This window comes from Triticum urartu, chromosome 3 (assembly GCF_003073215.2).
Source record: "Triticum urartu cultivar G1812 chromosome 3, Tu2.1, whole genome shotgun sequence".
In the NCBI taxonomy this organism is placed as follows: Eukaryota; Viridiplantae; Streptophyta; class Magnoliopsida; order Poales; family Poaceae; genus Triticum; species Triticum urartu.
In genome coordinates, this window is record NC_053024.1 from 733,569,896 (window position 1) to 733,583,667 (window position 13,772).

Genomic DNA, 13,772 nt, shown 5'->3' on the forward strand with positions numbered 1-13,772 from the left:
TCAAAATTCTGAATGTTAAAATAAATGTAATATATTTGAGAGAAACTAAATGTAGCAACTAATATGGCCTACTGTCTTCTCTCTATATTTGTCAACTGCATTTGCAAGATTCAAAACCTGCCTTAGCTTTCTTAGAGGTACGTGTGCAGCGCTTGAATTTCAAAGGAGCTTTGTGTAAAACATTTTCATTTCTACAAAGTACGAGGAAAAGTATCTCACATATGTACGCATGCCAAAGCATGCCAATGTTTTGGATGATAAATTTGAGTTTGTCAGCCATTCATGAGTTTCAAAGACAAGATTTTTTTTTCAATCTAATCAGAAGTATTGCCCGGTTACTATAATTCTTAGGTTCGATCAAATGAATTATCTCATTATATATTCATATGATATTCTGTCCCATCAGCACTCTTGTAGTAAACTAGGAATGTATGTTGTTCGATACAAGTTAATAGCAGTTGCTATCTGTCGGTGTCAAAACCGGCGGATCTCGGGTAGGGGGTCCCGAACTGTGCGTCTAGGCCGGATGGTAACAGGAGACAAGGGACATGATGTTTTTACCCAGGTTCGGGCCCTCTCGATGGAGGTAAAACCCTACTCCTGCTTGATTAATATTGATGATATGGGTAGTACAAGAGTAGATCTACCACGAGATCAAGGAGGCTAAACCCTAGAAGCTAGCCTATGGTATGATTGTTGTATGATGATGTTGTCCTACGGACTAGAACCCTCCGGTTTATATAGACACCGGATAGGGTTAGGGTTACACAGAGTCGGTTACAATGGTAGGAGATCTTGAATATCCGCATCGCCAAGCTTGCCTTCCACGCCAAGGAAAGTCCCATCCGGACACGGGACGAAGTCTTCAATCTTGTATCTTCATAGTCCTGGAGTCCGGCTGAAGGTATAGTCCGGCTACCCGAACACCCCCTAATCCAGGACTCCCTCAGTAGCCCCTGAACCAGGCTTCAATGACGACGAGTCCGGCGCGTAGATTGTCTTCGGCATTGCAAGGCGGGTTCCTCCTCCAAGTTCTTCAAGAAGATTTTAAACACCAAGGATAGTGTCCGGCTCTGCAAAATAAGTTTCGACATATTGCCATAGAGAGAATAATATTAACACAAATCTAATCTGCTGACGTATTCCGCAGCGTGGCATCACACTACGGCCAAGTCCTTTGCTCGAATCGTTTTTACTTTTCCACCTCAGCACGTTTTGCGAGGCGGTTTCCTTGGCACGTCTTGTCAAAGCAGAGATCGTGTCCCCCTTTTACGGGATTCTCATCAATACGGACGTGGGTAACCCAATCGTGCCCGTTAGCACGTTTCCTCGATTAAAGGCGAGTTCCAAACGGTTACGGGGAGGGCTCTAGGTATTCAACCTCTTATAAAGAGACCAAGGCCTTACTCCTTTTTCCAATCTCAAACGAGTTCGCCCGTCGCCTCGAGCTCCAACACCCTAGGCTCCAGATTCCAGGCACTTCGGACCTTCGACAATGTTCGGTTCCGACCTTCAAGGCCGATGGATGCCCTCCTCCGTCACGGAGGAGGACGTGCTAAAGCTAAGAGAGGCTAAGTTCTTGACCGACGAAATTTCGCATAGGTTGCCTGCTCAAGGGCAGGCCATTCCCAGTCCCCAGCCTGGTGAGAGCGTGGTGTTCATACCCCACTTCCTTCGGGGGTTAGGCTTCCCAATGGACCCCTTTGTGAGGGGGCTGCTATTTTATTACGGGCTGGAATTCCACGACTTAGCTCCAGAGTCCATCCTCCATATCTCCTCATTCATTGTCGTGTGTGAAGCGTTCCTCCGTGTTACCCCTCACTTTGGATTATGGCTCAAGACTTTTAAAGTGGAGCCGAAGATGATCGAGGGACGGCACGCAGAGTGCGGAGGCGCTGTTATAAGAAAGAATGTTGATGCTCCATGGCCCGAGGGCTCTTTTCAAGAGGAGCTTGGCTTGTGGCAACGAGAGTGGTTCTATATCACCGCTCTCAGGGGCACCAAGTGGGTGGCGCCTCCTGCCTTTCGCTCGGGTCCCCCACCACGGCTAGCGTCATGGGTCAGCAAAGGGTTAGATTGGGGGTTACCCAAAGACGTGCCCTTGTTGCAGGGCCGCATTAGGGATCTCTTAGAAGGAGACCTCAGCCTGGTCAAGGTGACGCAGGTCATGCCGATTCGCCGAATATTGCCCGGCAAACGTCGCTCCCTTCGCCTGTGGGAGTTTAATCCAGAGGGACCGCGGGCTCTCCAGCATTTCATGGGCGCAACGCCCGCGGAGATGTATAAACTGTTCTTCGGATCACAAGCGATGTGTCCGGGTTTGACCGAGGACGCAGGCCTAAGCTGCAATCGCCCGGATACTCAAGTAAGTAACCTTGTGCCCGGACCTGCTATCCGTATAATTGTCATAAACTTGCCCCTAAAAGAGCTGTCCTTTTAAACAGGAGTGGATAGCGAAGGCAAAGCTGATCAGGTGTCCGGCTCCCCTTCCCGAAACCAGGCCGGACCCCGTGCTTTTCAGGATGTTGAAGATAATGCCTTTGGAGGGAAGTAAGGGGGAGGACAAGGAAACTATGGCCTCCTCGAAGGAGGCTGCTCCGAAGGGATGAACCGACAATTCCTCTCCTAAGGGGAAGAAGAGAGCCGCCTCTGACGACCCGGAGACCATGGCCTCGAAGCGGGGGAAAAAATCCTCGTCAGAGGGTCCGACGCCGGGGAGTTCCACGGCCGAACTACGCCCTCAAAGGGATCAGCCCTCCAGCGAGCCGTAAGTAGAGAAAGATTTTCCTTTTGAGGGATGAGAGAAATCCTGGATTTATATCTGAGAAGATTAACCTAAATTTTACCTTGTAGCTCGGACCTCAGCCCTTCTCAGCAGAGCTCGTCTTCGGGGGATCTTCTTCCGGAGATGATGGAGAGCGGGACGCCTCCCCCTGTCGTACCGCCTAGCGAGGCGGGCGACCCTGAGGTGTCGTCGCGAAGGGTTTCTCCGAATCCGGCAGGGGCGGAAGATAGCTATGTGGCCCCCCAAGGTTCTCCGCGTCCGGCCTTCGAAAGAGGCCATAGGACAAGTCCGGCACCGTCTGGTGCTCGGCCTGAGGAGCTAAAGATTCTGCTGGGGCGAGCTTCTATCTCAGGGAGCACCGTGTATTGATGGGCACGGTGATTGAAAGGATTTCATCCACAGAAAGTGGATTGCATGAGGCCGTCAAAAGTTTACTGACGGGTTTTGAGGTACGTTAGATAATGTACACTTTGGCAGTTGCGCATAAGTAAGATGCGCCCTATGTAGATAGTAGCCCCTGAGACTCTGTGCGTTGTCAAAATTGACGGCGTGCAGAGGATCATAATCCCAGGTCTTAAATGTCGCCTTTGTATATAGGTGGCGAATTGTCCGGAGTCGAGCCGGATTGATGATTTTGCCGAACTAAAGCGGCAACTTGACGTGGCAGATGCCGACATCGCGCTTGTCAACAAGCGGCTTGATGAGGCTCAAGGTATGTAATTCATCGGGCGGCAGCTGGTAAGGGGAGCTTTATGCCAGTATCTTACAATGTGTGTGCTTGATGCAGATGGTGCGGCCGCCATGGAGAGTCTTAGGGCCGAACTTGCTCGAGCTAAGCAACAAGCCAGAAAAAGCGATGCGGCTGCCGAGAAAGCCCTTGAAGAGCTGAGAGCCGAACAGGCTGCCCACTGCCGAAGCAAGGAGGAGATGGCCGAGATGGCCGTGAAGTTAAAGGGCGCTGCTGACCGTTGCAAGCTTCTTGAGGAAGAAGACCGGGCGAGGCAGACGGGCTTAGAGAAGGTCGTTGCTGATGCCAAGGACGCTCGCTCTGCGATGAGAGCTGCGAAGGAGAAGCTGCGTCAAGCCGGACAGATTGCGGCTGGAAAGCCCTTTATGCTGCGGAGGAATTTTTGCGATCCGAAGTTTGCTCCGTTGGACCGGATGTGGAGTGTGGAGGACACCTATCTGGATTTGGCAGCGAGTGCTGCTGATGCGACCGAACACTTTCGAGATAAAAAAGATCACGAAGTGGAAAAGCTTTTCTGGTCGCAGTTCCACAATCCAGAGCGTCCACTGGCAGTGGACGATCGCCTGGCTCAATGGGCCGAACTGAATAGGTTGTCCGGACTCGCCATGAAGTACGTCATGGGTCATCTGTGGCCGGGAAGATTGGAGCCGAAGAGTTATTTCAGCTTGGTGCGGCAATTTCTTGACGTGGTGCCACGTATCAATGCGATGAAGAGGTCAGCATGCATAGAGGGCGCACGGATGGCTCTTGCCTGTGTCAAGACATACTGGGCAGAGATGGAGACCACCGTTGTTGCGTCCCGAGATTCGGACAAAAGCCGAGTACCCTCCGAGCACTATTTTCAGGAAGTCCTTGAAGGCGCTCGTGTAATAGAGACGCAGTGCTCGAAGGATGCTATTTTATGATAGCATATGTAATTATAAAGCAATATTTTGATAAATTGTAGTGGCCTTTTATACTTGTGCCTTCAAGTATTGGGAACACCTCCTGTGCGGCCGTTTTAAGATATATATATATATATATATACAAAATCTGAAAGATGGCAGTCGTTGGCTTCAGCCCCCACGCACATAGTGCGGGGGTGCTCGCAGAAGACGCATTTTCACACTTACTCCAACGTCTTGGTCCTACAAAGGAGGTGATAGCGCAGCGGGCTAGGCAACCGGACTATAATGCTTTAACACTTTCACTTAGCCATAGGAGCTTGACAGTGGGACTATTTAGGTAGCCCCTTGGTGGCGACTGCACTTCGCCCGAATTCGGGGCGCGTATGTGCCTGGCCGGGAAACGGCCCTTCATTAAAGCGGAGGAATCCTATAGATTCCGATAGGTCATCGAGTGGCTGACCAGTCTCACGCTACATCATGACAGTCAGTTTTCGGCTTTCTCTACTGAGGTGCTCGCCCGGCCTAACCGGGGCACAATCGCAGTAGTTCTCCTGGTGCTACCTTAGCCGATAGAGCGGAACGTAAGGTAGCCGAACTCAGGAGCCGGGCAACCCAACATTTGACCAAAGACATGATTCGGAGCTGATGCATATAATGCCAAAACTCGCGACGCCGAACACTCCCTAAGGTGTTCGGTCTTTATGAGTGCGGACGAAACAACACTCTTTATTAAAAAGCCCCTAGTGTCCAAGTATGCGCAAAAATTCTGACGTGGCCACATGCCAAGACGCCAGCCTCCTCCTTGGTTATATCAGAGGAAACCAGGGGATATGTAGCAACAAGAGACAGTAAAAACGGTTTACGCAGGGTCTTAATCTAAAAAGAATCCTTAGGACGGGTCCCTACTGCACGTCTGCGCCTGTGTCTCCGTTGTGCCGTATCCTGGACAGGCGCCGCACGACGTTCATCTGTAAAAGAGAGGAACTGGGTTGAAAATGGGTCGTGCCGAACAAAAGTTTAAAATAAACATAGTATAAAGTAAAATATATAAAATTGAGCTTTATTGTCTCTTATTGTATATGTACGGAGCCCCTAGTGCGGGGGTATATGGCCACTAAGCCTGCATCAATGATAATTTTGTACCGAACTCGTCTATCCGCGTTCGTGGTCTTTAATGACCTATTCCGAAGTTTTTGGCCGGTGAAGCCATTTTACTGTGGGGCTGTCAAAGCGGCCGCACAGTCCTCCGCTTGGGGGAGGCGCACTTCAATGCTTCCCCTTCAAAGAGATGATGCCTCGTGGACCGGGCATCCTAAGCATTAGAGATGCATTATGCGGTATTGCGTTAAAGCGGGCGAAAGCTTCGCGTCCCAGTAGAGCTTGGTAGCGACTTGAGAATGGGACGATGTGGAAAGTCAGCTTTTCGCTGCGAAGTTATCGATAGAGCCGAATATAAGTTCGAGCCAGAGAAAACCCATGCAATGGGTGTCCGGACCAGGCGTTACCCCTTGAAAGGCGGTTTTGCTGCGGCGGATTCTTGCTGCGTCTATCCCCATGTGACGGATTGTGTCCTGATATATCGGGTTTAGTCCACTACCGCCGTCCATAAGGACATTTGAAAACTGGAGTCCGCCAATTATTGGATCGAGTACCAAGGCAGTCCAGCCTGCGTTCCTGATACTTCTAGAATAATCCAGCTGATCGAAGATGATTGGTTTTGACAACCAGTGGCGGGACCCCTTTGGGATAGGTCGTGTGGTGCGTACCTTTATGGGCGCCGCACGTTTTGTTATGTGAAGTAAGTTTACTATTTTTACTTCTTGTGGGAAGTTCTTTTGTTTGCTGGTGCTCTACTTTTGGGGTTCGTCCTTGTCTTCGCTTGGTGTGTCGAGCCCCTTGTGTTCGGCGGTGAGTCTGCCGGATTGTTTGAAAACCCAACAATCTCTGTGGGTATGGTTAGCAGGCTTCCCGGGAGTACTGTGTATTTGACATATCCTGTCCAGGATTTTGTTTAAGTTGGATGGATCATCCCTGTTATCCTGGAGGGGCGGCTTTGTCTGATTCTGTCGTGAGGTTTTGAATCCGGCGTTGAGTGCTGTGCTCTTCGGACTTTTTCCTTAGTCCGGCGACGGTCCTTGTTGCGTCGCGGTTTTCCGTTTCCATCCCTAGTTTTAGATGTACTTGGGTCGCTGTTGCTGCATCTTGCCAACCAGCTGTCCTCTCCTGCACAAAAGCGGGTCATGAGGCTTGTCAGTGCGGCCATTGTTCTTGGCTTTTCTTGACCGAGGTGTCTGGCGAGCCATTCGTCTCGGACGTTATGCCTGAAAGCTGCTAAGGCTTCGGCGTCCGGACAGTCGACTATCTGATTCTTTTTAGTGAGGAATCTATTCTAGAATTGCCGAGCTGATTCTCCGGGCTGTTGAGTTATGTGACTAAGATTGTCTGCATCCGGAGGGCGGACATAGGTCCCTTGAAAATTTGCTCGGAAAGCGTCCTCGAGCTCTTCCCAACTTCCGATTGTGTTTTCAGGAAGGCTTTTAATCCAATGCCGGGATGGCCCTTTAAGCTTAAGGGGTAAGTATTTTATGGCGTGGAGGTCATCTCCTGTAGCCATATGTATGTGGAGGATATAATCCTCGATCCAGACTCCAGAGTCTGTTGTTCCATCATATGCCTCTATGTTTACGGGTTTGAATCCCTCTGGAAATTCATAATCCAGGACCTCATTGGTGAAACATAGGGGGTGTGCGGTGCCCCTGTATTTCGGTGTGCCGGATTCTAATGGTGGCTTTATTGCATTGCTTACGAGAGCTTGCTTTCTTGGCCCGTAAATGGACCTGATTGGGCCATGATGCGAATCCTTAAGTGGGTCGCATGCCAACTTAAGTGCGGTGCCGCTTGCCGCTTTATGCTGGCCATGGGGTCGTCTATCCGACCGTGTGGCTTTCTTATTTTTTGAATGCGAGGGCTCTAGGGCCTCTTCGTCGAATTCGGGCAGTAGCTTTCTCTTCGGATAGCTTTTAGTGCGGCGACTGTCGCCGTATTTATCTGCGGTTTTGATTACTTTGCTCCATCTGATCCTGAGTGCATCTTCCGCCGTTTTTAGCTTTCGCTTCTGCTTTTTCAGGCTGCGTGCTGTTGCAACGAGCCTCTTGTGGAGATTCTTCTGCTTCGTGGGTTTATCCAGCGTAAGGTCGTCCAGAGTGCCATTTTCACCGGGGGAGGGATGTTCGGTTTCTCTATCCTTGTTTCCCTGTTCGGACGGTTGCTCTAAGGCTTGTTCGTCGTCTACAGGCTCATCCTGCTCTATGGCTGGGTCTTTATCGAGGCGGGGCTTGGGTCGGCGTTTACGTCGACGCTTTGATTGATTTTCGAGGGATTGGTCCCCTGTTCCATCCCCTTTTTCCTCGTTTTCGTTTCCTTTAGGGGTATCCACCATGTACACATCGTGAGATGGGGTGGCTGTCCAATGCCCTATGGGCGTTGGCTCATCTGTATCTCCTGCATCGTCGTCCATGCTGTCGATGTCTGCGGAGTCGAAGTTGAGCACGTCGTTTAAATTGTCGACAGTGGCTACCAAGTGGGTGGTGGGTGGGCTTTGAATTTCTTCATCGTCCGTATCCCATCCTTGCTGACCGTAGTCCGGCCAGGGCTCTCCTGATAAAGAGAGAGACTTTAGAGAATTCAGGATGTCGCCGAAAGGCGAGTGCTGAAAGATGTCCACGGCGGTGAACTCCATTTTCGGCGCCCAATCGGATTCGATCGGCAGGGGCGCGGGGGGTTCGGAGTTCGGAGAGGAATCCGGCTCCTCGGAGTCACGGGCCGTGCGGAACGCGGGGCTGACGTTCGGCTCGATCGCCTTTGAGGTCGTAGCCCCCGAGGTGACGTCCAACCGCTCATCCTCGATTGGCGCAATAGGCTCCGAATAAAGGGTCGAAACCGATGCTTGTGCGGCCTCCAGGGCACAGTTCGGTGGCAGAGCTACATCGTGCCTCTCGAAACAGTGCGGCGCGCTCAGCTGTGGCCCAAATCCATCGAAGATCAAATCCCCGCGGATGTCAGCCGTGTAGTTTAAGCTTCCAAACCTGACCTGATGGCCAGGGGCGTAGCTTTCGATCTGCTCCAGGTGGCCAAGCGAATTGGCCCGCGGTGTGAAGCCGCCGAAGACGAAGATCTGTCCGGGGCGAAAAGTCTCGCCCTGGACTTCATCGTTATAGATGATCAAAGGAGCCATCGAGCCCAAAAGTGACGACACAGAGGAACTCTCAATGAAAGCACCAATGTCGGTGTCAAAACCGGCGGATCTCGGGTAGGGGGTCCCGAACCGTGCGTCTAGGCCGGATGGTAACAGGAGACAAGGGACACGATGTTTTTACCCAGGTTCGGGCCCTCTCGATGGAGGTAAAACCCTACACCTGCTTGATTAATATTGATGATATGGGTAGTACAAGAGTAGATCTACCACGAGATCAAGGAGGCTAAACCCTAGAAGCTAGCCTATGGTATGATTGTTGTATGATGATGTTGTCCTACGGACTAGAACCCTCCGGTTTATATAGACACCGGATAGGGTTAGGGTTACACAGAGTCGGTTACAATGGTAGGAGATCTTGAATGTCCGCATCGCCAAGCTTGCCTTCCACGCCAAGGAAAGTCCCATCCGGACACGGGACGAAGTCTTCAATCTTGTATCTTCATAGTCCTGGAGTCCGGCTGAAGGTATAGTCCGGCTACCCGAGCACCCCCTAATTCAGGACTCCCTCACTATCCTACAAGCAGAATGTTGTTACATTATAAATAATAGTACTGCGGGACCTCTGTTTCTCTGTTGAGTAAAAGAGTAGTTCGGTTAAAGATTCTTTCAATTCATGTATTGTTAGCATGGCAGGAGATATGGAAATATGCTCGATCTAAAGAAAAGAAAATATCAGGATGCTCCAAATTACCAATTTGTACTTTAAAGATGTATGGTTTCCTTTTGTGTAAATATATAAATGCAATATAGTTTATTAGAACATGATTTACAGATTTTCTATAAATTTCCATATCAATGCGAGACAAAAAAAAAATCTAACCTGGATAAGAGAGTGACATGATTTAAAGAGGACTGAGCCAAATACAGCCAATGAGACACTGACTAAAGATTCTTCACCCGCAAAAAAAAGACTAAAGATTCTTATAAGCATATTAACTATTCTTCCATGATTACTAAGAATGTATTTTTATTGTGGTAGATCTGAGTGGATGAAAATGTTGAGACGGTATCCACAAGAAAAAGGATGAACCTTTATTTGTGCCTCTACTGTCTGACTCCTTTGTTATACACTAGCAGAACAGGTATATCCTAGTTTACTTTGACAGCTACAAAATCACCAAATAATGTGGTTGGACCTAACTATAACCATACAAATTATCAAGTCTCCAACTTATTGTAATCATAGTTCATGTATTCCAAAGCCTTTTTATATTTATATGTATTATTCTAGCTATTGCATAATATTTCTGACGAATGGCAATTCCAATTTTCTAGTGGATATGAAGATATTGTTTGTGAAGATTAAAGCAGTTTATAGCATTCACTGAAAAAAACAAATTGGCCCTTTAAAAAAAGAAACAAACAAATTGAAAATATGTATTCCATAACCGTAATAGAAATAAGAGGTAGAGGCATTGAGTATGACACTGCTTTATTTGTACCTTTTTGGTGAAGAGGGCACATGCATCATCAGGGCCAAGATGGTTGAGCTTGTATATTTTTCTTTCATCCTTTGAGCAGTGCTTGGCAATATTCTCTTGCCTTGTGGTGAATATTATGCAGCTTGCAGCAGTTTCTGGCAAATAGTCTTTTACAACATTCCACTCTAGTATGGACCACAAATCATCAAGATCAAGCAAATATCTCTTTCCTTCTAAACATCTCCTTAAATCTGTCTCATTTTTATCTTCATTCTTATCTCTGAACTGCATAATTAAGCCCTCAAGGAGTGCTGCTGAGTTGAAAGGGCGCATGACTGTGACACAAGCACGCTTATCAAACATGCTACTAATCTCTTGGCTTTGATAGATATCTCTCACTAGTGTTGTTTTCCCAATGCCACCCATGCCCCACAAGGAGATCACACGAAATCGCTGGAGATCTTTACTTGAGATTAGTTTGATGATTCCCTCTTTTTCAGTCCCTCTTCCGATGAGACCAGATTCCTCTAGCTAGTGTAGCCATTGTCTCCGTTCGAGTGACGATTTTCTTGTGTGTAGAGCTCTTAACACCAGCAGAGACTTCAAATGGGATGGACCTTTCTTCCGTTGAATTCCTTCCTTCCCGAGAAACCTAAACACAAGGACACAATTAATGCTTATAAAAAGAGTGTATTATGCTTAAATTTTAGATCCACTTTCATATATGTTATATGATTAGCGGAGTATATACAAAATGTACAACAAGATTATCCAGTTAGTATAGTAAGTGTGGGAGTACATCCATTGAGCAGTAAGAAATACTCCCCCAGTCCGGAAATACTTGTCAGAGAAATGGATAAGTCTAGATACATCCATTTCTCCGACAAGTATTTCCGGATGGAGGGAGTACTATATAGTCATGGTAACATGTACTCCCATGCCTCACTCCTAACAGAACTGCATGAAAAATATTCACTACCATATACTCTTTTTTACAGCATATCCTTTTATGCTACTATATTGCGATGAATTTGTAATGTGAAGTTCACGTTGGCGTATCTCATGATAATTATGAGAGTATATCCAAAGTGATAAAATAGTATCAGGAAGTCATTGAACTAGTATAATATGTGGTGGATAAGCCTGTGAATAGTTTATCATCGAGACTAAAGCTAGCCCAAACCAGGTGACTACACGGGAAACCTCCAAACCAACCCGATCCAACAAAATTCTGCTAGAATCCAAACCAAACCAATCTGTACTTGTTTTTCACCCAACCCAATCCAAAACCGGTTCCATTTTTGGACTGAATCCACAGATTGAAACCGTGGACAAGTGCGGAGTGCCTGAATTGCATTTAGGAATGTTTCTACAGGAAGCGATCAGGGCAACACCGGGGAGGTAGAACCTGTAGGCGGAGGTCTGGACATGGATGAGGAGACGGAAACCCGCAGCAACGGGGATGACTCAAAGTCGAAACCAACGACGGCGGCAGAGACAGACTCGAGCTCGATGGTGGCGGAGACAGACTGGAGTCTTGGGACGTTGGAGGCAACTTAAATCGGGCAGCTTCAAGGGTCGGAAAGCTGGAGGGGAGACTATCTGGCAGTCGGAGCTGCGGCGACGGCAGACGGCCCGGTGGCCCCTAACCACATGGCAATGGTCGTCCAGGCTGGAGGCGTTGGTCTCGTACAGTTTTGGTCGAGAGACCGGTTTCCATCTACGAGTTGAAACTGTTCGAGACCAATTTATACGCATCCAAATGACTAATCCATAATACCTAAAGCCCAAACCACACAAGATTACATTAGGGGCTCAGCCCATATAAACCCATCCAAAGACGGTTCGGTAGAGAAACCAAAATGAAACTGCGGTTCCAATCCAAACCATTCCCAGGTTTAGTGGTGGAAGTACCTACTTGGCTACTCCGAGTCCCATGAGTACAAATATTTTTGCTACATAACTTTGCAGTTTTCTTCGACTACATTTGTAGGGATGTGAATCCCCTGTTGTAGCTATGTTTGATTCGGTGCAAAGGGCACATTATTAATGTTAGTTTGATTGGATGGCAGTGGATTAAGTTAGCCTAGTGAAAGCCTTTAACCAACATAAACCAGGCATATGTGAAATCATCAGAATGGTGGATAAGCTAACTCAATAGAATTAACTCTTCGTAATTAAAAAAAATTGTTACTCTTCGCAAGCCAACCTCATCACGAAACTATCCACAACTCGCCGAAACCTACGACCTTATGCACGCAGCTGCACTATCAGGCAGGAAGCTCGCTGCCAATGGACCAGGCCAGATCAGCCGCCCCGCCTGGTATGTGCCAATGACTTGGTCAATGTCCATGCAGCCTGCGCGGCCTACCCAAGGCCGAAAGAGCTTCAAGCCATAGGCACTACGAACAGGCAGGGAAGAAGCAAAAATGCCTCCCTCGCCGGACAAGCAACTGCCAATCAATATCAGCACTGTATCTGGCCACCGCCCCCAACACCCACCACCACCAAGGCTATTTCCGCACGCCCAAAGGGTATATCCACAGGCCACCAGAGCGCGCGCATGAGGGGGGGCGGGGGGGGGGGGGGGGGGGGGGGGGGGGGGGGGGGGGGGGCACAACCACCTACGAGAAAATCTCAAGAGGCACTACAGCCTAGGGCTGGACGTATGAACGACTTTTCAGCTCGGCTCGAAGCTCGTTTCAGCTCGGCCCGTGAAGTATTTGTAGCGAGCCGAGTTTGAAAAGTAGGCCCGGAATGCGACCGAGCCAAGCCGAGTTTGGCCCGGTCCAGCTCGGCTACAGCCAGCAAGAGAAGCTCGCCACCCAGCGAGGTAAGGAGAAGGTGGTGGCTTTAGGAAAGTAACAGCACCCACTAGTGCAGAACCGGGCAATAGCACCGGTTCGTAAGGCCCTTTAGTGCCGGTTCCATAACCGGCACTAAAGTGTGGGCACTAAAGGCCCCCCCCCCCCCTTAGTACCGGTTCAACATGAACCGGTGCTAAAGGGCAACCACGTGGCACGAGCCAGCTCCGGGGGCCGGGAGCCCTTTAGTACCGGTTGGTAACACCAACCGGTACTAAAATGTTTGGGGGGTTTTTGGTTTTATGATTTCTTTTTCATTTAATTTTGTGTTTTCCATTTTAATTCTTTTTCGTTTGCTGGTATTTTACGATACTACACATTGTACACGTTATGCATATATATATAAATAGAATTTCTAGTAGAACCAATCATATATATAGATCATCAATGTCTCACAGATCACCATATTAATTCACACATACACACATGTATAGCTATATACAGTTTCTCCTACATATGTATGTTGCCTTCGGAGCCAGTGGCATTAGCCTAATTGGTGCCTTCGGAGCACGATGACAATTGGAAGTGGTTCATGACCTGGTCGATGGGGGCGGTAGCGGGTAATAGTATTCTCCCTTCGGATTTATGACCTCGTCGAGCAAAAATCCCGCTATTTCCTCTTGAAGTGCTTGTACGCGCTCCGTTTCTAGGAGCTTGTCACGCACCTCTGTGAACTGTTAAGAAGGAGATCAATATGCATGTGTATTAGTTGTGTGACTAGATATCGATAATTGTGTAAAAATTGTGAATAGTGTTTTCACAAACGTACCCATTCCTGTCTTTGAGATCTGCTCCTTTCGGACGCCATCATG

The 13,772-nt window shown here is 48.5% G+C and overlaps 1 pseudogene; it reads right to left on the bottom strand.

The window, feature by feature from the left end:
• LOC125547362 overlaps positions 1 to 13,772 on the bottom strand; it is a 29,971-nt pseudogene that overhangs the window by 2,332 nt on the left and 13,867 nt on the right.